At 39.7% G+C, this 24912-nt stretch overlaps 1 protein-coding gene across 1 annotated transcript in view; it reads left to right on the forward strand.

Moving 5' to 3' along the window:
• LOC104067508 (urea transporter 2) overlaps positions 1-24912 on the forward strand; it is a 295251-nt gene that overhangs the window by 175040 nt on the left and 95299 nt on the right. The window contains exon 2 of the mRNA XM_009570255.2: positions 423-527. The gene's annotated coding sequence lies outside the window, so the exon portion shown is untranslated. The remainder of the gene's footprint in view (positions 1-422; positions 528-24912) is intronic.

Raw genomic sequence — 24912 nt, forward strand, 5'->3', positions numbered from 1 at the left:
GTTCTGCAGCATAAATGTCATAAGTGAAACCACCTATCCTCTCCTCTGGTTTGAAGTCATTTTTTTCTCTTTTAAATAAGACAAATGCAAATAAATTATAATTTTATTCCTTTTTCTCCAGGGAAAGCTGATGGGGAACTCAATTTATTTAGAAAATATCAATGTGTTGCTTTCTTACTCAGCCTGGGCTAGTTGTGAAGATCTTACCTTCTTGTTCTCAGCTACACAGGCATCTAATTTTTTCACGCAATAAATAAACAAACAAACAAACAAACAAACAAGAAGCATGTTACCTCTATCCCTTTTGAATTTCCCTGCAATTTAGGAGAGGCGAATAACATGAAATAAATTATAACCAAAATGGCAATAGCAATATATTTCTCCTCTAAACATGTTGTTTTTCACTTTGTTTGCCTTGGCAGCCTAACCCTCTGAAAACACCCACCTGAATTCTCTGCACTCAACAGAGCAGCCCAGGATAAACCTTCCAGTAAATCCTATGTGACTGAAGCTATAGGAGCCTGACTGTGAGTAAAACCATTTTAAATATGATTGCTATACCTGTTAGTAACCAAAGAGCCCTTTTGGAGCAAATAATTCCCTTTGAAACATCTGAATCCAATCTTCTAAGCCTGGGAGCCCACATCTATGCAATATCACTGCTCTCATCTCTACGTTGTCCGTCCCCTGCCTCAAAAGAAAAGACTTTACCCTGTCCATCTATCATTTAAATGGTAATGAGCTAAATGAATTCCACCTCACTTCTGAGCTTCAGAGCAAGCTTGGGTTTGTTTATTCATTTAAAGGCAGGGGAACAAATCTGACATTGCTGAGCATGTCCCAGATTTATGGAAAATAAAACTGTACTAATCCAGAGGGTTTATTAGCTTTTCTGTCGGATGCCTCCATGAGTATCCAAAGATCTGAGTTTGCCCTGCAGTTCTGTTCTGACTGGAACAGCATCTCCAGAAATGTAAATGTTATCTTAAGGTCATGTGCTGATGAAAACCACTGTTTTGCCAAACACTAATTTCTTGGTCATTTGACAAAGCAGCTGCTGTGTAGTTATATGGCAGAAAGAAAGCTATTAAAGATGGATGAGTTACATGTTTGATTTGGCATATATTATACTGTTTCTAAAGATAAAAATTAAGGTAGATGATTATTTTTCCTGATTTAAATGAATAAATAAAAGACCTCTCATAAATATATATATACTGTAATGATACTTCTAAATGAAATTGTTCATCAATGCTTTATGTTGTTCTCTGAGTGTATGCATTTCAAAGGAACAAAGCAAATATCCTAATGCCCCATGTAATTAATTTGTAACATCATTGATTGGTATTGAGAAAATTTCCTGATTTGGAGGAAAATGGAAAGATTAGACAATTGTATATGTCATGTGACAGCAAGCTCTGCAGCTGGTGTATATTAATGAAAATAAAAATTGCAAGGTTTAGGTATTATAGCTGGTATCAGCTGGTACGGTACCACATCAGTGCCTTCAAGGTCTTCAAAGACCACTTTTTGCCATCTGGAGAATATCCAGTATTGGCCAATGTCGGATGTATGATACTGGAGTCTTCTGCTCCTGCTTTGTAAACCATTACAAATGCCCACTTATGCCAATGGGGAATACGCAGTGTGGAGTCAAGAAAGACAATAACATGATGTGTTTTAGAAAGTGATGCTGTCATAGCTGGTCATATAGGGCTTTTTCAGTGTGTGTGAAAGTGCTGATGGTGAAATGATGGTGCAGGGATGCAAATTTTGAGTTGCACAAAGATTCATGTCCAGAGAGTGCTGCAGTGTTGGAGCTGTAGCGGGGTTTGTTCTCTACATTTGAGCTCCAAGAAGTCGGATCTGGAAGCAGAGATGTTCCTGGGAGCTCGGTGTCTGATGACAAAGGAAGAAAGAAGTGTTGCTTGGCACGTTGCTTGACATTCACCTTGCAAAGATAAAGGTCAATTATTCTAAGAAAAATGTCAAGAATGTTTTCACTTGCTAAAAATTTCTCTGTATCAGGAATGCATGTGATACTTTGAACCAAAAAAAACTAGTTTGGGATTTCTATGCCTTCTTCTCCTCTGTTTTATTTTCATCCCATTTTAGTTACATAAGTTCAGATCAGTTCCAAGTGAGGAAGATAATTTAGCATTTAGGATAAGACTTCATTTGTGCAGTACATCCTGCATTAATTTACATGTTAACCCTTGCATTGCCAACAAGGTAGGAAAATTGTCCCAGTGAAAACCGAGTAGGAGTAACAAAGAATAATTCACTTTCAGATCAAAAATCTAACTCAGAAAGAATAAGATTCACTAATATACAAGCCAGTGAACGAAACATTTTTCTAAAAATTTAGCTAACATGTCGTCAAGGGTTATCCCTCTGCTGCTTATTGACAGCTTTGGTAGGTCACATCTCAAAATTTAGTTTCCAGATTAAGATGTGGGGTCAGAAAGGCCTCCTGGATAGATTTTAAAGGGAAGAGATATATGACTTGTGTTTAATAATTGCACCATAGATTTCAGAGCCCAATGGTGCACTCAGCCAGCTGCAGACAAGGAAGGATTTCATTGCTTTGGGACAAAAGAGAATTTTTCTTGTAGGCATTATGTGGAAGTTCTTTTTTCCTAATGGAAAACTGCCCAGTATTCTTGTGACTAAGAAACCTCAGGAATAGCCACTTGTTGCTATTCACCTCAGTTACCTAAAATACGATTATTTATCTTCCTTATAAGCCACTTTTTTGTTTACCAATGAAAGCTATTTATTCATACCTTGCAGCTCCCACTCTCAGCCCAGCCTGCTGACCTGCTGCAGCCTCCAGGGGATGGGAACTGGCTTGCATGGCATTGTTTGTGCACATTGCCTGGTGCAGCAGTTCTTTACCTCAGTGAGGACCTCTACCATGATGAGAACATATGGCGCTTTGTGTGTCTTTTACAAAATTCAATTCATAAACTGAGGTTTCCTGCTCTTGCAATTTACTACTTTGAATTAGATAAGATACTTCCCTATGACACATAATTCTTGTGAAACTTGTTAGCTCTCCTTAAAATAAGTAAATAAATAAATAAGCAGCCTGGAATTCATTACTGAAATAGAGTAACAGCCCAGCAGAAAATTCAACAATAAAACATCTCTGTCGTAAAACATCAATATTTGCAATAAAACATGAGCTAAAAGAAGGCATGGTAAAAATGCTTCTTCCACTCATGAAATACCATATTCTCATGACTAAAACAGAGCATGACACAAACTGAGCTAAAAGAGAATTACCAGTGCTGTCAAGGTACCTGCATAACACATAGTCCTTTCATAATGTTATTCTTCTTTGGGCAGAGCACACTCTTTCACCAGGGATCAAGACATGGGAAGGAGAGGTCATACAAGGAGCCAAGTAATGCAGCAAGGCTTGTGTGCATCTACTCTGTGTAGGAAGGCTTTATGCCACCCTCATGGTCCCAAAACATCTACTTAACATCAAGCTGACATTTAGGTGTAAAAAATGAATGATATGGCACTCGTTGTCCTAGATGCTTGGACCTAATTGCTCTGCCCCTCCACTATTTACACTCTGCTTATGTTTCCATTGCTATATAGGGCTCTGCTCTTCACCATCCCCAAGGTGCAGGGATATTAAGGCCAAAGGATCATCTTGCTTAGATCACTTATGTCACAGGTTATTAAGTTTCACCCAGCTGCCTCCAAGATTTATCCTAGTAATTGATGTTCAGTGAAAATTATCTTCCAGAACAACAACCAGCCTTGATTTGCAGGAAGGGAGAAAGAGAGAACCTGCCACTTTCCTTAGCAGTTTGCTCAGACTTGTAATCCTCTTCAGCAAAAAGTTAATCTCACTCTAAATCACACTGGTCCCTCTCATGCCTTCCTCTGTCTGATTAAAGAGCCCTTTTCCAAACGGATACTTCTCTTCACACAAATATTTCTCTAGTAGTCAAATTACCTTGTCCAAGTAAGCAGGATGAGTTTGAAAAGTGTCTGGTTCTCAGGAATTTTTCCTGCCTCTGTCTGGCTCTTTTTCAATATTTCTCAGGGGGTTTTACATCCTTGAAAGAAAGAAAACAGGGAAGCATGCAGCATTACCATTTCTCTCACACTGATTTTGTAGACATACAGGGCTGCACATCAGAGCCTATTGAAATGGGAACATGCATGAAAGAAAGCACTGTGATTTCTAACATTAAAGGCCCTGCAGTACAGCACACACAGTATATATACAGCATATATACCATATATGCTGTCGATTAAGTACTTATATATTCGGGTGCATATTGGCTCCGCAGAGTAGCAGCTGTAGAAGCAATAATGCTGTTGAGGTATGGTTTGTGCCTTCAGGTAAGTCCATCTTACTGAGGCCAGTAAGGGAAAAAGAGGTGGGAAGAAGTCAGAAGCAGTATGTGTCAGGAACAAGAAATTAATCAGTGTCTTGCATAAGCAGGGAGAGCGTAATTACCATGGACATTATTTGGCTTGTCTTATCTAGATGTAAATTAAAGTTCAGCTCTTACTGGAGACCTCCTGCCCTGAACTCATAGTCAAACAGAGGTTCATCCCTGTTCTAGGGTCTTCACTGAAAATTTGATCTCTGAATCACAGGCACTTAGGTAATAGTCAGTTCCATGCAGGCTGGGATCCTTAGTGGTACATGTAGCATAGGCTTTTGCAAAGTGCGTCATGTGTATCTTCCAAGCAATATTATTATATTCACCCATTTAGAAATTTATCGACATATTTATATCACGACCCTTTTCACTGGATGTATGATTTAGTCAAGATTTTAATTAAAATACTTTCAAATGTATTGCTATGAAGACATATCTTTTTTCACTTGAGCTCCTTAGTTCTCATTTCCCAGCTCTTGTCTGGAGGACAACAGGCTTTAAATGACAGAGCATTACTCCTGAGGATGTGAAGCTGAAAGCTACCCCTCTGACCAAGGTCAGCCCCTTCTGTTGTCCTCCTGCCATTCATAGGAGTCACCTCTGTCCATTCAGACATCGCTACATATCCTGGAACAACCAGGAATGCTGAGTGTCAGCACAGTGCAGAGCTCAGGTTAAGTTACTCACTCATCATGACCTCTCCCATATAAACATCCCTCACATTCCATGCCTGCAGGAAGGTTGTTCCTTTCCTACGTATGAAATTTCATAAATATGTGATAGAAACAAACTGTTGCATGCATTTTTTGTTGCTGCATGGACTGCATTCCATTTGGCTGTATTAAAGCGTATTTTGCCTGAATAAGACAAGTTTCACCAGTGATGTAGCTTGCACTGTCCCTGCAGTTATTTACACTTCTATTAATCTTCTCCAGCTGTAAATTCTATCAGAGGTGATTTTATATCTAATCTAGATTACTGATGAAAACATCTGGTAGCCTCAAGCATAGGACTGATTCTGTGGAGACAGTGGTCAGAATGCCCCAAGTTGATGAGGACTTATCTGAAGTTTTGGACCTGCCATTTATCCTTTTGTCATCTGATATGTGTTTTTTTTTCCTCTTACCTTCCCTCGCCTGGGACATTCAGCAGTGTTTTTTTCTGTACCAGCTTGCTAGTAGCTCTGTTAGTTGTGGGTTCTTGTCCATGGAAGAGTATGTGATTATGTTGAGCTACAATGTAAACTAGAAGGAAGATCACAGAATCACAAGGTTGGAAAGGACCCATTGGATCATCGAGTCCAACCATTCCTAACACTCCCTAAACCATGTCCCTCAGCACTTCATCCACCCGTTCCTTAAATACCTCCAGGGAAGGCGACTTGACCCCCTCCCTGGGCAGCTGTTCCAGTGCCCGATGACTCTTTCTGTGAAGAATTTTTTTCTGATATCCAACCTGAACCTCCCCTGACGGAGCTTCAGGCCATTAAAGATACCATTTCCTATGTTCTGACATAATTGCAGTACATGAGGAAAGTAAATATGCACATGTATGTAAATCAGTTCATAAAAATTTGTTGGTTCCTATTAGGAGTTTTGGATATACATTGCAGATAGATTTGGGACTTACGTTTGTTTTATTTTTAAGAACTGTTCTTCAATAAATGGATTGGTTCCATTTATGTGCTTTGCTTTAGCAGTGTGTTGTTAAATACATCTAAAAGGTTTCAGTCAAGTGGAAAGATTTAACTTTGTCCAAAAAAAGCCCCTTCCCACAGAACTTTAGAAACAGACAGTCATTGTAGCCATTCCCCAAATAGAGTTTTAGGATTTGCTTATGAAACTGATGTGTTTAATATGGTTTGAGCTTATGCAGTGGATCATGGTATTTAATGTTTAGTGAGCTGAAACAAGAATGGAAGAAAATGATAATGGAAAAGCTTGGTTTTAAAAACAACCCTTCATGGCTGACTATGAAGGGGATGATTGGACTCATGGTGTGTATCACACATATTTCGGCTAAGCAGGACTTTGAAAGCCTTTCAGCTGAGATAAGCATGATCATCCAAGCAGGGCTTTTTAGCTCAAAACACTCCTAATGTTGGACTGTTGGCATGAGGTGGTGACAGCTGCAGAAGACGGAGGGAGAGAAAGCTGTAGCATTATTACTTTGTTACAGAAAACAGCAGCACAGGAAAGGCAATACTGCTTGGATTAGTCTTGTATGATTTGGGGAGAGGCACTGTGACAGCATGGTCCTATTCTGACTATAAGACTCCGGCACCAGAATCCTTCCCTTTCCACACCCTGCATGAAGGCTCTCACCTGCTGCCTTACAGCAGTTTTTACCCTATCCACTTTTCAGAGCCGTGACAGCCAGTGTCCTCTTTCTACAGTGCCAAAGACACCAGCTTTGGGCCCTGAAAGCATGACAGTCAGGGCAACACGGTGATACAAGCAGATTACCTGACTCCAGGGCACTAATTAGCTGAGATGCAGCTACTGGTTGTGGAGCTGGTTTGGTTGTTCTCTGCATCAGCCTCCAAAGGCTGGTAGATATGGCCTAGAAAAAAATACACCAGGTTTTGTCTTCTTCAAAAAGCTTCTAAGAGCATTCAGCCTTATAAGCCCTCCTCTATACAGCCTGTATACACCTTTCCACTACTCGTAATGTAGAAATAATGGTGTTTTAGAGACAATTCTGAGGACTCAGTTATGGGGGAGAAGCCAAATCATTCTCCCTGTATAAAATGTAGAGAAGGTGTGACCCAAATAGTGACAAATGTGTTCAAAACCACCTGGGGTAATTCTAAGCTTTTAGGGTGTCTATCTACCACTATGTTGACTACTCTGTTCTCCCGTGCCTTTAAATGATTCAAAGCTCATGTGTAGTGGCCACAGATCTGTTCCCAGATACCACTCTAGGCTTTAACCCTGGTTTCACGGGGCTCTGTAGGACATCCTCTGGTAGGAAAGGGACTGAATGGCAAGGGTAGGACCAACCTCAATCCTCACTGGGTTGCTCAAAGGGTTAGGTTTGAGCTAGGATAACTCCAGCCAGCTCTTAGATTTTGGGATGAGTCTGAAGACATTGAAAAAAGAAAATGTCTTCTGAACTTAATGCATAAAATTTGAGATGTGAAATTCCATTTCAAGTTACTTCCAGAGCAAAATGACTGTTAAAGACACAGTATTCTTCTATTCCAACATCACCTCCACACAAAGGCTTTCCTGCAGACTGCTTTCTGCTGGAGGGAGGCCCTCAGGGGGAAAGCACCTGAGAAAGCAAAAGAATAACTTCCCCTGACTCTATCTTATGCTGTGGCACTTATGCGTTAAATTCACTCCGAGCACAGCAGAATTGGTTTCAAGACTCTGGAGAAAAGTTTTGTTTTTAACACAACTGCTGCCTGCTCGTCACAGGCCCTTCAAATGTATTTTTCATCTGTCACTTGGAACACCTAACAAGGAGGTACGTTATTTCAAATAATATCCTCAGTTAATGGTCTAACAAAGACCTGATGTGCTAGACCTGAGATAACACCTCAGGACCTGATTTTTGGACCTGATTTTTTCGAGGTACAGGTGAATGTTGAGTCCCACCAGAGTCTGGACTTTTATTTTTCTAATGATCCTTGTCATCCCATTGGCACAGTGCAAGTATGAACTGTTTTCCCTTCTCTGGTTTGTCATGGTGTTTCCTTCCACTTTAGAAATCATTCAGAGAGCTCTTTCTAAAAAAACAGTACTACTCCAATCAGTGATGAAGACACAGCTTCCATTTCCTTCAGATCCCCTTTCTACTATCTCTTCTTTATTCAGTCTGACAAGATTTGACTATGCCAAAAGCCCAAGTTTTAGCCACACAATTTCCTTTCCCCTTGAATACTGCAGTGCAAGAATGACTTTGCTTTAATAAAGACATGTAGTTTAGTCTTCAAGTCATTGAAGAATGTCATCAGCACCTCAACTACGGTATTTCCCCTCCAAGCCAGCAACAACATATTGGAGAGCCCGTTAGCCCATTGCATGTTCCTTGATGTTCTGGACTCATGCTCTCGGGGGAACCCATTAGCATTTAAACTTGCAGGAGGTTCTCTCCTCCTCCATTAATTATTACTCAGGGACGGGATAATTAAAATAGGTTCTGAGGCTATGAAGGACCTCTGCCTTCTTTCCTCACTTACAGAGCCAAATGGGAACTTTCATGTAGGTTTGGAGATAACTCCCAAAGGGTTTTGCACCTTTGCTATGTTCTTGTTGTCATTAAGCATGATCTAATACTCCATTTCATGTCATTAACCTGAACCGGGGCAAATTTTGAAATGTGACTGTAACACAGCACCAGTAAAATTTCCCTAGATACTGAGGAAATCTCTGTCAGCATAAAATGGATAATTTTATGGGGATGGAGAAGAACACAGGAACTAAAGACAAACTAGTAGAGATTTCCTACATGATTCTATCCAGTTTCTATATCTTGATTATATCATATAAAATAAAGAGTCCTTTTTCATCTTGTCTCTTAATTAGTGAGATTTTCATAAGCCATGTGCCCTCTTCCAGTGCATTTGTCCTATGCTGCAAACAGTTCACAGCAGCACCAAGACAACAATCCTATAAGCCTCGTTGTCTCTGCAAGGCGGGAATGCTTGCAGGCTAATGAGCTGAATGAGATATATTTCAGCAAGACACACTGGATTGAGAGCCATCACGGCACTGCTCATCATCACATGGTGTGAATACGCCTGCAGTGATCTCTGCCGATGGCCTCTCAACATTCTTGCAAAATAGTACTGGCAGTCAGTGTTAATACTACATGAGCCGTGCTACTGAAGTGGTACAGAAAGTCTCATTAAATTTTAGGGAGAGCTTCTTTAAATGCATGCTCCAAGAGCCTCACAGCCTGTTCTCTTTGAATTTGAACTGAGATTACTTGCCCTCGGTTTATACAACCAATTGCTCTCTCACGGATCGCCCAGGATCTGCAATAGCAGTGAGGGAGCACATGCGATGCCCTGTGTGCAGCCTGGACTGGAAATCTTTGTCTCTTTGTCCTGTCTTCCTTAACAGCTGTCATTCAATTTGCCTTCAAAAAAAAAAAAAAAAAGTAAAAAACAGCAGATGAAGCAATGGAAAACAAATATGCTTCCCGTTTTCCAAAACTCGATGTGTTTTAACTAAATTTTATATTATTCTTATGCTGTATATTTTATTACTGTTAGTTTCAAAGCTGTTGGAAATCACAGATCGGTTCCTCAACAACAATGTCTTTATTATGCATACATAAATCATGCATGGAAGGGCCCTGACAGTTGACGATGTAAACTCTCAGGAAGCAAAGCCCCTAAGCCATGTAAAAAATGTATGTCACAGGCAAAGAAGTATGTCATCTCTGTTTCCCTTTTATGGATATTCTTGTCTTGTCATTATTGAGGATGATTTTTTTCCCCTTTATTTCCTATTTAAATGTAGTTAGCACAGAGGTAATTTGCAATGGTATTTCAATGAGACAAATGGAGTACACTTCCACACATCTGCCTGCATCTTCAAGGATGAGCGTGTTGTAATTACGCTGTTCCAGTTTCATTAACAGCTCTTCTGTGCCCAATATGGTTCATAAGTATTCTGGTGAAATGCAGGACAAAGTTCATTGAATTGTCAGGAGCATTTAGGTGATATAGGACTCACACAAATTACATTAGAATCGGGTTGTTTTGAAGCCATAGGTTGTTTGTAAGTGTTGATTGGATATTTTTTGACCAGAAAAATGTAAAAACCAAGGATTCCTCATTAAAAATGAAAAAAAAATGCTATTAAATGGTAATATCCAGCTAAGAATTTGGGGAGGGGGAGGGGGGGGGAGGCAGCAAGTAGTTGTATTACCAGTTGACATTTTCAGTTTGTCAATCAGAGGTGTTTTTCTCTTCATTTGCCGGATTCTTTGTCCAGAGGGGTAGCTGAATAAATTTTTCTCTTTAATAAAAAACACTTTTTTAAAATGAAAATTTTGGATAGCCACAAATAAAAAATTGTAACAGATAAAAACTGAAGAGAATCTTTTGGACAGAAAGCATAATCATCCAAAGAGGAAATTGGAGAAAACATGGCTAATGGAGCACTGGACAATGAACACTTGTCTGTATATCATGTGCTAAGGGACAACTCTGTGACAGACCAAAAAATAGTTTATTCGGTTCTTCTGTGAACAGGCATACACTGAGCTTTCAAAAGAAGGGCACTGCAGACAGATTGGTGAGGCCACATTTCATGACCTGAAGAGCAGTCAGCATCTAACAGCTACCCATCCTTGTTGCTATATTTACTGAAGTTAGGCATGAAAATCAGCCTAGCTGTTGTCCTGCGTGTTGGCATTGACTGTCGAAAAGGTACTTCCTAACTGACTGTGAAAAAAATGCACTTTTTCGTCAAGCAACTCATCCACTTTGAGCTGATTTTCTTGCACATCCGCCTCTGTTCACATCCATCTTCCAGATTTACTGTTCTGTGATGCCTCCCATTTATTGAGCAACTAAGACTAATTTACTCGAGCTGCAGCAAAAGACAGGCATGCACATGGAAACAAAACTCATCTTTCTTCCTTTATTCCCTCTGAACCGCTTGTAAGGCTGCTGCGATTTCCTCCATGGTTCTTCCTCGTTGCTCCAGCACTCGGGGGTCATGATGAGTGCTTCGTCAGAGACAACATCAGCTGAGCTAAGTATCTCTTGTTAGGCCAAAATTCGCTCATATCTGGACTCTCCTTATGATGGAAGTCTCTGTTTTTCTGCTCAGCTCTAGACACTTCTGGTTAAAGAAGTCCCAACTACTGTGTCTCACCTCACTGGGGAATCCTCTTTCTGTGGGAACAACTTGAGATGCCACTAGAAAGAACCAAGAGCAGCAAGAGAACGCCATGTTTCCTGAGAGAAATAAACACAGAAAGGAACACCAGATATATAATTCTGCCTGTGGGAGGAATTCAGAACCAGCTGAGATGTTTGTTACCGCTTTTATCTTCTTGCCTATGCAAATGAGTGGGGCTCAGAGCAAAATGTAAATGTAAAAGGAAACCTGAAAGTGCAATCGGTTTTGTTCACTAGTTCTGCTCTCTTCCTTTGGAAACACACCTGTGGATAGATTTTCATTAATAATTTCACCCTATCTCTTCTCTGATGTAAATTTACAAGCAATAAGCAGGAAAAATGCCAAATTAAATGTTGCAGGCTGACTGGTAAGATAATTAGCATGTGATCCGTAAGAAAGAAGAATCCCAAGAAGCAAAGCTAGAAGTACGTGTCTCTATTTGTGACAGTGTTTGGGGGAAGCTTCAATTCACTGAGGATCAGCTGGGTTTGCATTTTGCTCTTTCCTTCTCTCACTTAGTGAATCTCTCCTAGGAATGTTCTTTTTCCATGAGCTTTCTAACTGATGGATTAGCTGCAGGAAAGAGGAAAGAAAAGCAACTTGAAAATAGATAAGCTGCTTATCTCTTTAGCTGACTCGAATTTGCTGCTGTGTGGAGGAGGATGCTATCAAAAACAGAAGTTTAGAAGTTCGTAATACTGGAAAAGTTTTTAGATATGCATCACTAGTACATAGCTCACGCTGTATGTTATTCTGCAAGTTGCTTATGAATCACTGCTGGAGATAAGAATAATTCAGGTACATCAAATTTTGTTTTTCAAAAGTTAATCATGGTGTTTGACCTAAAAAAAATGGGCTTGTGTGATCATGATTTGTGCCTGTCCAGCCATCTGTCAGTCTCTTTCACTAGCCTGTCAACTCAACGATCAACTTTGAGAGAAGGGTAGAGGTCCCTAAGATATTCAATTCCAGTGTTTTTCATGAAAATCGGTAGCTTTTCTGTTTCATTTTTAGCTGCCAGCTGGTCTTTATGCATGAAACTACTGCAACTACTAAGCAGCGCATGCATTTCTGAGAGCCACAAGTGAGGCAGCGTCCTATTTGAGACTCAGGTGAAGGATGACAATGACAGGATCTGTGGATGTACATAGGGATTGAGTCCCCTTGGCAGCACCTCAGGGACCAAAACAGCTGAGAAGTCCGAGGTCGTCTCAATGGGACGCGAGGAAACCAGGACGCAAATGCAAAGGAAACTACACTTTTAAAATAATCTAGTTCTTCCAGAAAATACTTTTTTTCTAAGGCATTTGATTAAAGACCTGTTAACAGTATAGGAACAATTCACTTTGTCTTTTGGGGAGAATTTCTGAGGTCTGAGCTGGGGAATTATTTATGAAAACAGCAACCATTCACAAAACAAGAATTTTGATATATGATTTGGTTTCTTGTACAAATAGATGGTGATCTGAAAAAGAAGTCTATCTCTGGACTTCAACACTGTATTTGGAGCAGACAAGATAGATACCAGCTTACTGTCACAGTTAAACTAAAACAGCAAATACTGCATTTTAATGATCTCTACTTTAAATGAGGTCTTTGATTTCATACCTTTCTGTGTTTTTCCATGGTTTAAACAAGAAAAATCTGTTCTTGAAGACAAAGACCGCTTACTGTGATCTGAATAGTGATGAGATCCAACACTAACCTTTTGCCTTCTAATAGCAGCTATTCTGTTTGTATCAACAGTAACACAATATCTGCTGAAACTTTCCACTTCTGCTCAGCCATTCTCAGTGGTTTTCTCGTAAAACTCCTATTTCTTCTATCCTTGGCAGCAGATCCAGCTCCTTTCTTGTGTTGCTGGAAGTGAGCTGAACCAGCCTTGCTCATGAACATGAATCTTGAATTCTTTATTATGCCACTTTGCAGACTAATGGTCACAGTAGATTCCTGAGAGGCCAGGAACAAGAATTTGACTCCCTCATGGAGGGAAAGGTTTGGGTGTGGCTACCGTCTTTGCGAGTGAGTGCTCTAGCATGAACAAAGGGTCTCCCTTCTGCTGTTTTTAAAAATGGCAAAAATTCAAAACCCCCAACCTTAGAGGTAACTTGAGAAACCCATTGTTTCGTGTTTCTCAGAGGAGAAAACTAAAGTTATCATTGATTTCTGGAAATTCATTTTTAGTGAGCAAAAAATTCAGGCATCTGGAGAAAGTAAACATAAAAAACAGAGGTGCCCTTGAATTATCACTGCATGTGAGGCTAAATAACAGCTGAATCAGCGTCATGATTTTGGGTTTAGACACTTAAAAATCATCCTTGAAGCACTTGCAGCTTTTTCTAGGCTTTGGTCTTTCTGCTCTATGACAGCAGAGGTACCTACAGTCCATTTGGTGTGTCCCTAGCATCAGGGCAGCTCCTGGGCTGCAGATGCTTCTGCTCCTGGGCTTGCTGCCCGCAGCCTTCTTTATGCAAAAGAGTTTTGAAAGGAGAAAACACGAATTCCAATACAACTTTCCAGATCTCATTTTGTTCCCTGTTCTGGACTTTTTTTCTCCTTTTCACAAGAAATGTTTCTGCATCAGTGATTCATGGGTTTAAAGGTCGGAAGAGACTAGTAGGATCCCCTAAGACTGATCTGTTTCATGACACAGACGGTACATTTCACCCAGTGATTCTTGCATTTGCTCAACAAATCAGGGCTATGAATCTGTGGCATATTTATTGCATGGGAAAGGTGTCAGGGCTATAGGGTTGGTTATTGAAAATCTCTACTCACTCAGTAGATACACCACTGTGGAGAAGGCTCTCTTCCAGCACTACCCACTGTCCTAGTTACCTTACATAATAAGGCTTGGTCGCTGTCAATTTGATAGGTATTTAAAAAGAAAGATGGTTTTGTCACCCCTCATTAATCTTCTGAGCCATAAATTTCTCATCTAGTCTTTATTTTATTTTTACATTTTTGTGCCCTTTGTGTCATTCTGGGAGCTATTGTGTGAGCAAAGAGACTCTAAAATCGTATCAGTATTGCTTCCTTCATGCTGACACTACTCTGCTTGAAATTTCTCTTATCAAAATCTTGGAAATATTGGGGTACTCTAAAATATGCTTCACCTTTTGAAATGTTTGTTTTTTCAAGGTAGTCTCAGTCATGTGCTTTCTTCTCTCTGCAATGTAAATAATCTACTTCCCTTCTAAAATATTTTCCTGTCTCTATGTTGAAATTTCGTAGTTAAATAATCCTTGTTCTCACAGCTCAGTAGAGAGACTTGACACGGGGCAAGAAGAATATTTTCAAGCTGTCGGTTCAGACTCAGTGGTGTGTTATTTTGGTGATGCTCAGAGTTGGTACACCCCAGTGAGTTTATGTCTGTCTCACATAACTGTAAATAGCACGTCTCAGAAGATGCAGCCTTGAACAATGCAGGTAACTCTTTGCATGACTTCACTGCAAATGAGCTGTAATTGGAGTTCATGTAAATGCGCCCGCTGCTTCAAATCAGCTCATTTGAGTAACAGAAGCAGAGTAGACGGCGAGCTCAGCCTTTGCCCAAAATGCTGGGTGAACCCCTAAGCAGTTGATTCATGCAGAGACAAACAAATTGTGAAAGTAGCAACATCTTCAACACGAAACCAGCCCCATTATTCCTACACAAAGTAGCACCCAAATTTTGCCCAGAGTGCGGACATCTTTTGAACCTGTGAGGGCCCCTGTTTATTTTTTAAAGAATAAAAAAAAATACTCAAAGAATACCCCTTGGATTTGAGGAAGAAGCCATTTTGCGACTATTACCTAGAGAAGACCTTGCTCATCTTTCAGAAAAGTCTTCTACCTGTAGCTGATATTTTCTTAGTCAATGAAAGTAATTTGTGAAAAGAAGATACAACCAAAGAACACAAAGAGAAACGTGCAGGTCTTAGAAGTACCACCTTTCTTAGCCTTACTGATTATCCTGGTTCCTGAATGCAGAATATAAAGCACAATTAGCCATTCCTGTATTTATTATATCAGGCACCCAGGTCCCATCCTTGTGTTTTCTTCAAGAAAACTTCTTTGTCGCTCCTGAATACTCAGTGCTATTCCATAAATCCTGGGCCATACAAAGGTTGGCATTATGTCACTCAAAAAGACCCTGCCCTCTTCCATACATCTTTTGGGAACAGTGGCCAGAGGACCAACAGAGAGACAATTTGTTGAAGTTAGGTCACTTGAGAAGTACTACAAGGAAAGCATCAAAAGCAATTCCTTCTTTCCTCCACCAGCTGGCTGACAAGTTTTGCAGGCAGTTAGGGCCTCTTATGCCGGTTTCCAGTTGGAAAGCCCTTCAATTGAGGAACAATCAATGAAAGTGGATTGCAAAAGGAAGCCTCACCCCAAGCTGGATATTCTCCATGAGTTGACTCTGCTCAGCCTGTGGCAATGATTTGGGCTTTACACGTAAAAATATCTCAATAAGTAAAAGAAATTGTAGCTCCTGAGCTCAACCCTTCCACAACTTCTATCTGAAGCATGCTTTTTCCTTACATCTCATTTAACCACATCCAGGTGCGTTCCAAAAGGAAGCAACAGAAATGTAGTGCTGGAGGCTTAGCTTACCCTCTTCCCAACCTGTTCACTCAGCTTCCCTGGTGTTTTTATCACCCCCTAAAATCAAAACCCTCTCTGTGGGCCTATGCTCTGCAGCTCTAACCTTGTTCTGCACCTTATTCTTCCCATGGGACCCAAACTTTATCAAAGAAAGCCTTGAGCTGACCATGTGTACCTGTTCATGGGATGACTCACAGGCTTTCTGGGAAGCTTTGCCCCATAGCAAGCACCATGCACCTGTGTCGCAAGCCAACCAGCAGTAAGCATCCTCCTGCAAGGAGGAGCAAGAGCCTGTATCTAAGAAGTACTGTTTACAACAAGATCACAGTTCACCTAGAGGTTGGATATTTGCCAGCAAGTCACATTACCCAAAAACCTTGCTGCTCTTCTAGCCTTCTATGTCCATTTCCAGGGAGCACCTTATACATTGATGACGTTGATAGGACTGTTGATGCTCACAGGATGGTGAGAAGAAGCAAGGAAGGAGAGGAAGAAAGAGGAGAAAATGCAGGAGAGAAAATAAAGGAAAAAAGGTCAAGAGAAAGCAGAATTTCTCTGTACATGCAATGAAACAAGGATACGTGCACTGGAGAAAAAAAAAAAGAAGTGACAAATACTTTAAGAAAACTGGAGGAAAGGAAACATTAAAAAAGAAAGGCAAACACAGCTGAGTGGGGTTTTTTATAGTTTAATACCAAAAATGTGCAAACAAAGCAATGTAAATGCTGCCATGTTATTTGAGTACATAATGGCAGCAGCTGTTGGAAGGAGTCAGGTCCTCACCTGCAGCGAGCACACACAGCCCCAACGGAGCAATTCAGCCTGCACCCCTCCAGGAGCCAGTTCAGTTACAAAACTGGTACATGTTATACAAAGGATTATAAACTTGAGCAGGTGAGGTATTTTCAAAGCCCAGGCTGACGTTTCTGCCTAGTTGAGCACCAGTCAAAACAGTTCACAAAAAGAGAAAAAAACTAACCTGAAAAAACAATCTGGGAAAGAGTGTTGTTGCACAGCTTGGCTGGATAGACCCTGTGCATAACGGGCAGCTCACTGCTTTTTTCATGCTGGGTGCGACAATAAGGTGGGTTTCAGTTTGGTGAAATGAGGGAAACTTGGAGGAGGGAAGGGGCAGGTCCAGAGCTTTATATTTCCAGAAAAATGTACTTACTTATTATTTTCAGAGTGGAGAAAAGTAATGTAGGTTGGATGTATGGATACAGAAGAATACCTGCTTGGTATCTTCATTTTACTCTTGCTGGTAAAAGATTTTTTCAGCTACTAGATTTTTTCATTACTAACATATGTTAGTAATACACACACATATATGTGCATTAGTAGATTTAACTTTTTTTTTTTAAACAAAAACTTTTTTTCCTGTTTCCTTACACCATCTGTCTCTTCTTGTATCCTTCGGAAATAGCTTAGCTGGAATAATAGATGCAGATTTTCATGTGAAATCAGAATTCTTTACATGAGTTTTTTGGACTTCTGTATCCAAATTTTTTCAACTGAACTCTGAAACTGCCATCTCCTGACATTACTATTAAAAACAAGCAAACTCTGCTTATTTCTTAGGCATCCTAGTGTAACATATCGTGTCCTCTCTTCAGTGACTTTTGACTTTTTATTGAAAATCTGATGGCATTCATTGAACTGAATGCCCAAGAATGCAGAGCTGCAGTTTTAGACTCTCAGCAAATTCAGGCAGATTTGGTTGAACTGAGATCATCTCTTTCATGCTTCAAAAAACTCTTTTTTTGATCAGGAGAGTTACAAGACTGAGAAACTCTGAATTTAATAAGGGTCTGGACAGGCTTGTGGGGCTTTTGCTTTCACGTAATCAGAACAGCCTGAGCTGCATCAGGCAATGTTAAAAGAGTGAAAGGTAGTTTGTCCTGGACTCCCCTTCTCACAGTAACCTCATTCTGAACTCTGCAGTAGAGAATTGCTTTTAATTCTTACATCAACCCAACTTCGAACCCTGAAACGATAAGCAGTATATAGCAAGTTAGCAGCACAACTTCAAATTTAATTTTGTATCCAGTACAGGCACAATTTGGGTTTGTGTTAGCTGGTGGTGTCCTGTACTACCCCTGTCTCTTGGGCCTGATTTAATGGATATTGAGCAAAACTCTTCCAAGTGATAGGATAGTTTGCTGTGCTAAGCCATTACAGCTTTGTTGTAGGCAATGTCTCTTCAGCTTCAATGGGCCTTTCTTGGCACAAGAAGGCACACAAGCACTGCCAAAATACAGAACACCTCTGCCCTTTCTTAAAGTAAAAGCCAATGTATTTGGAGAACTGCCACTCATTTAACTGGATTCCCCAACTGCATCATCAATTGCAATTTATGGAAATCATTTATTACTGGGAGATCAGAACAATAAGGTTTTCACAGTTCGTTTGTAGTACAGTATCTCCTCACAATCTGTAACTCTAAGTACAATTGTCTCCAGAGAAGGAAATAATAGTCCATCCCATTTTTAACAAACAAATGAAAGTTTAACAGACTTAATTCTCAACAGTGCATGAGAACCGAAACGGAAACTACTGCTTCTGGAGTCTATCAAAGGTTTCAACAATTATTCCGGTATTTCAGTCTTGAAAGTTATTTTCCTGGAGGTGAGGGTTTGAGCTCTAGTCATTCTCTGACAGCTCTTGCATGCTTCTGAGAGAAGAGTAAGAAGTCCCAGCTCTGGAGCCCTCAGCACATGAGGAGCATGGACCTGTTTGAGAAGGTCCAGAGGAGGCCACAGAGATCATCAAAGGCCTGGAACACCCACCCTGTGAAGAAAGGTGGAGAGAGTTGGGGTGGTTCTTCTAGGAGAAAAGAAGACTCCAAGGAAACCTTTTTGTTGCCTTTTAATACTTAAAAGGGGCTTAAAAGAAAGATGCAGAAAATCATTTTAGGAAGGCCTGTAGCAACAGGATAAAGGAGAATGGTTTTGAACTAAAGCAAGAGAAATTAAGACTAGATATTAGGAAGAAATTTTTCATGCTGAGAGTGGTGAAACACTGGTACGGGTTGACCAGACAGGTGGCGAATGCCCCATCTTTGCAGAGTTTCAAGGTCAGGTTGAATGGGTCTCTAGGCAACCTGGCCTAGTTGAAGATGTCCCTGGTTGTCTCAGGACGGATGGACTGCGTGACTTATAAAGGGCCCTTTCAACCCAAACCATTCTGTGATTCTATCATTCTATGTCAGTTCTACTTCCAAAAAGGCACATAAGTTCTAGATCAAAATCCTGTAGTTTGAGTTGCTCTGCTTACGTTATTTGCAAATGAGCTTAAACTTAAGCCTGTTAAGGCTTTTAGGTACTTATTATAGATTAATTTTACTCTCTGAATCTATGCTGCTCCAGCTCATTGGGTTTTTACCTCTTTTTCAGTGTTTCCTGATAGACACTGCACTTTCAGCTTTTCACAAAACCCATTCTTCACATTCCGGATTCAAAATTCCCTCTGTGATCAGCTAGTGTTCAGAAGTGTTCGTCTGTGGTTCAAGAATGTTGTAGAACATTCAAAGTTTTCCCTGATCTTTTGTAGTGCCTTATATCAATTTAACCTTACCCTTGGAGAGGGGGTTATTCTTTATACAATCCTGAACGCTTTTTTATTTCCTAATAGGATTCGAGGTAAATTGCATTCCCATACAAAAAAAAAGAGAGAAATATGTAAGTTCTTGACTCAAGGATAAAATCTTCAGCAAAGCTTTGAAATTTTAAGCAGGGTAAACACTTTCCCTTGTTTAGGGAGATGTAACAGCAGAGATCTAAATTACATCAGTGAGACCATCATACACCTCTTACCACTTGCAATCAAAAGGCAGTCATTCCTGACCAGTGCATGAAAAGGCCAACAGGACTCTGAGCCACAGCTGAGGAAATGTCCAAAGGTATCTCACAACCAACCTGAGGGTCCAACCTGCATGCTCATATACAAGGTTGATCCTGGAGGACCTTTTGTCAACCAGTCAAGCACCCTCCTGAAATATTACTAAATACAGATGTCTACGGAGTGGACTGGCAGAGACCCTTATTAAAAAGACCAGCAGATTGTCAGTTGTTTTGTGCACAATGGCACTAGTTGGAACTTCCAGGAGAGACTGCCAGTTACCTGCAAGCAGATTTCAATAGTGATTATCAGATTTCCTTCTTTTACTTAATTCTGCTTCAGTTTAAGCATTCAAGCTGCTGGGTTTTTCCTTCACTGCTACAAAACAAGTTGTTAGAAACTCCACTGACATACCATGTCACGTTACATCAAAATCACCATGTAATCATGAGATTACACAGTCTGAGAGAAAAACCTGGTGAGATCAGTGAGGAAAGTTGGAAGTGCTTTTCCGTGCAGAGCTCAGTCATATTGATTGCAGAGGGAAAGTTATAGTGCTCTTTAAGCAGGCAGATTTCAACTGCTTTCAAGCCATGGCTTTTCAGTCAAGGGCTCTAAAAAGGTTAGGCAAAATTTACTTAGTGAATTCTTATCATCAGAGGAATTTTTGGAACAAAATGTTTTGTCATCAACAACTGTTAGTTTGATAGAAACAAAATTGTTCAGAGAAGAACATATGGTTTGAATTTTTTTCTTGAAAGGAGTTTCCAATCAATGTGACAGCTACAGAAAAGAAGGCTTCTTCCAGGCACCTAAAAATACGGGCTCCAAAAGTCCTGCATTTCAACTTAGGAGTGAGGTAACCAACTGTTTTGAGGATAGGTCTCTCCTATTTCCCACGAGCTTCTCCAAAGATATCAATTTGGAATGCAATGGTATTTGCTTTTAATATCAGTTTCTTAGTCTAGGAAAAAATGCTTCCCACGCGACTCTAGTTATATCATCCCAATAGACGTGATTCCCCTGTGCCAAAAAAAAAAAAAAAACAAAAAACCCACAACATTTTAGTCATGGGATGTTTATACAATTCAGAGAAAGTGACAAAAATAGAAGCCGCAACAAAATGGCCTCTGTGCTCTGTCTCTCTGTCTGCTGTGTAATCTGAAAAGCCAAAGGGGACGAGAGATCTGATTTCAGTAGCAGGTTCCAGTCCAGAACATCTGGCAAAATCTGGGGCAAAACAATTAATTTCTCCTTTTTCAGTAAAATATTTAAAACAGAACTTGATCTCCGGTTGGCACAAATCAGTTCAGCCACATTAACCTTACCAGACCTATACTAATCTGTATTGATTGAAGGCCATAAGAATATCCAGAACATCTCATGATGAACTGTAATCCTCAGGCTTTAAGAAAAGGGTTTCAGTTAACCCCGTATAACAAATGCATTCTCCTTTTAGCAAGCATTCAACAAAGTTTAGGAAAATAACAAAGGTAAAGCAAATCCCACATGTCAGCTACAGCTTTCCAGCTTGCTGGGAAATTCAGCGTGGCTCTTCCAAGCTGTCATTCAAGCAAAGTTGCATGTGTGTTTTGTTTGGTCCAATTCCCAGCTGACTATTGCAAATTGTCCATCAACAGCCTCTCTCTCAGGGTGCCTTTTCACCGCTGACAAATTCTTCTTACATTTGAATTTCACATGGCTCCCACGAGTAGTTTCTAGGCCACGAGGTAGCCTGTTTCCAGCTAGGCTGGCTTTGTGCTAAGCCGTGGAGATGAGCAGAAGCTCCTTTTTCCTCTCACAGACATTTCTGTGATAACACACAAATGAAAATCATGTGATTGACTCTTTTCCCAGTCTACAGAGTATTTTCCCTCACCATACAGGATCACCATGAAGCTTGTTATAGAGAGATGATCTCTGTGAGAAACAACATTTTCCAGCCGTAATATCTTCGAAACAGGCTGTTCTTCACTGGGTTTGGACCATTCTCTTCTAGACTTTAAGTAAACAGAAGAAGTATATTACACCCTGTCAATCCCCCACAGTTTATGCAGAACTGTCCAAGTCAGCACAATCTCGCACATCATATTTTTGGGAAGAGCCATCTGTCATAAACAAAACGTGGCCATGTGTGGCTCACTACCATGCACTACAATGTAGAATCCCGGAGCAGGATTTCTAATGACATTTTTCCTTCAGCCTCCAAGTTTTGGGGCAAGAAAGTGGTGCAGGATGATAAGAAGCTGGTCTCCAGCCAAAAGCTCCAGGTATCTGGATACTCATTTGCCTGTAGCTTATTATGGTTATTCACATCTTTGCATAAAATGTAATCTTGCTGACTTGGCATATTCTTTCTAAAATTCGTCTAGTTTTTATGCAAGTTTAATTCATGATTGAAATTGCAGGTTCAAAGGCAGTCAAGAGGATATGCATGGCAGAGGAAGGCATTGGGTCAGATTGCAACTGGACATAGCTGAGAGTATAGACCTAATCTGTGCAAATTTGACTGTAGTTGACTTTATCTGTGGCTGTTTCAGCCAGTAAATACATATAACTGAGTGGGTACTACAAACACAGGAATTCAAAATTTTGCTAGTGGTGCCAACATGATGAAATCATTTTTGCAGGTTGAACTGGAGTAAAAATTTGAGACTTTCTCAGAGGAAATATAAGGCAACAGAAAAGTTGAAAACTCTGATAGGTAAATATCAATGGACTATATTGGAAAAGGAGAAAAGCCTCATTGTTATAATGTTAAAAATTACTGTAATGTGATATCAAATATGATACACTATTTTAAACTACATGATGAAATAAGTAGTTGCTATAAGTCAAAACAAAACAATAGAGTAAACTCAAAAATGGACTATTTGTTTTGTCAAAACAAATCGTTTCTACATTAGTAGCACAAATAAGAAAATCAAAGCCATCTACTGAGAAATTTTTCCCACAGAAAATGTCATTGAAATAATCTTGTTCCTGCAAAATATTCCAGTTTCAATGAGCCTTTATTTAAACACAAAATTGTTCTATCAAAAATGTTTTGACTGGATTAACTCCACATGTATTTTAAGTTATGACGTTTATGTTTCTGTTTGATTTTGCTTTCATATGGTGGTTTGAGTCAGGTTAATGAAATAAACTTGTGTTAGCAAGTTATAAAGTGAAAAGGCAGATTCTTCAGCAGTCTATGTACGGGAGAATTGTTATTGCCTTCATGTTTTGAGTTATTGTCCTACAAAATTTAGTACCAACAAGTCTGATACAGATAAAATCCACAGTATTAAAATAACCCAACTGACATTCAATAAGGCTCACTCTGTACTAAATATCAAGATTCAGCAGAGTGGTTGGTGTAGGAAAAATCTCACTGAAGGCCCTGCGATAACTCCAGTACTGAAAGCCAGTAGTGTGCTTACATATCTCACTGAATCACGAAGTTTGGGAAGGCACAATGGCGGGGCTGAAGGGAGTGACCTCAAGTTTACTGAAGTAAAGGAAAGTTTTCCATTTAGTTCAGAGATCTTTGGATTAGACTCAATGAAGACAAATAATGTGTTAAGAAGGCAGAAGGGAAACTTGTTGCACTTGTTTATCTTATTTCCAGAAATATCTAAAGCTGAAATCTGCAGATACAATCTCCCCATGTTTCTTCATCTCTAACAATATTTGTTGCCTATTCCTTGTAAGCTTTGCTGCAGGAGAACAGTGTTAACTATTGGGAATTTAACCATTCCATTGAAAACAGCCATCAAGCAGCAGCAGATTAAATAAAGTTGATAGCAACTTAAATCAGCCTTGAGGACAAGTGCGTGGATTCGAGTAGCAAAGTCAGTAAACCAGGAGCTGAACATTCAGTTCAATGGTGTTTGAACACAGGACAGATTTATCACAGGATAAAGGGCAAGGGGTTTAAGACAGTTGTTCTCGAGACAGAGTGACTCTCTAGCAACATGAAAAGTAAAATTTAGTTCAGAACTCTGTCCCTCAAACAGAGATCTGTTAGCCAGTAAAGTCGTCTCTCAAGGGAAGTGACTGGAACCTCACTGTTTTGAGACATTAGATGCTTGACCAGAAAAAGCCTCAGAAAGTATGTTGGAGGCAACAATTCTACCCTTAGAGAAAGAAGCCAAGATTACTTCACAGATCTCTTCTACCTTTCATATGTATGATTTAGTGGTAAACCTATATCTGACCTTACCAAGAGCACAAGGGAGAGGCAATAGTTATCTGTCAGGACTAATCAGATATCCAAACTTTTCTTCTTTTTTTCACTTTTTGCAGCTTCAGAGCATTGAGAGGAAAATGAGATTACAATTAAAAAATCTTTTGGGTGACTTCTAGCTAGCCATTTCTATTACTTTGTTTCCTTGGCATAACTTTTTATATCCTATGATTCTATGCCTTGATCATTTCTATCTGATTGGAAGCTTTGACAATTTAGTGTTTTAACAAGAATTTTAGTATGCGAATATGTATGTTTAGTATCATAAGAGAGGTTTATGGGAAATTAGTAAGAGAGAATCACACGTTCCATTTTGAAACTTAATAATTGATTCAAGAGATAAGTTTTCTTAAGTGCTATAACTCTTAGAGCTCTGAGTAGTAACATAAAATTTACATGTATCTGTCTCACTTCCCAGCCGAAACTGGTTCTGTATTTAACTTACCAAGTTTTCCTTAGAGAATAAAAAAGATCACATGTAATTTCTTTTCCCCAACCAGTTTCTGGTATGAGTTACATCATGTGTTCCTTCTGGGCATTAGAGGACAACATGTAGAGGAGAAATTCAGGGCCCTGCAATTATGAGTCATTTATGGTTTTGAAGGCAGCCCATTTGAATATATTTACTGAAAGCAAATGACATTTTGAATTTTAATGAAATGTAGAGGAGCCCAGAGCTTTGGATGAATGCCTGTTATTGTTAAAAATTCAATGAGAGAAAAGAAATAAATGAGTAGCCAAGACCAATGTGACCTTTACTAGTATTCAAAAGGAAAAGAGTGCACAAAGTCTGACTATAAAAATGCTCCTGAAACTGGCATGTAGCAAATGCTGATGTCTGCCAACTAATAAACCTGATAGTGTCCTACATCACTGTGTTTTTGCACCAGGTTATGTATTGTGGTGTCAAATGTGGACATTAAAATAAATCTTGGGGGATTTTTTAAGGTCTTTCCTGAAGATTAGCTGCAAGTCT

The sequence above is a fragment of the Cuculus canorus genome, chromosome Z, assembly GCF_017976375.1.
Source record: "Cuculus canorus isolate bCucCan1 chromosome Z, bCucCan1.pri, whole genome shotgun sequence".
NCBI lineage: Eukaryota > Metazoa > Chordata > Aves > Cuculiformes > Cuculidae > Cuculus > Cuculus canorus.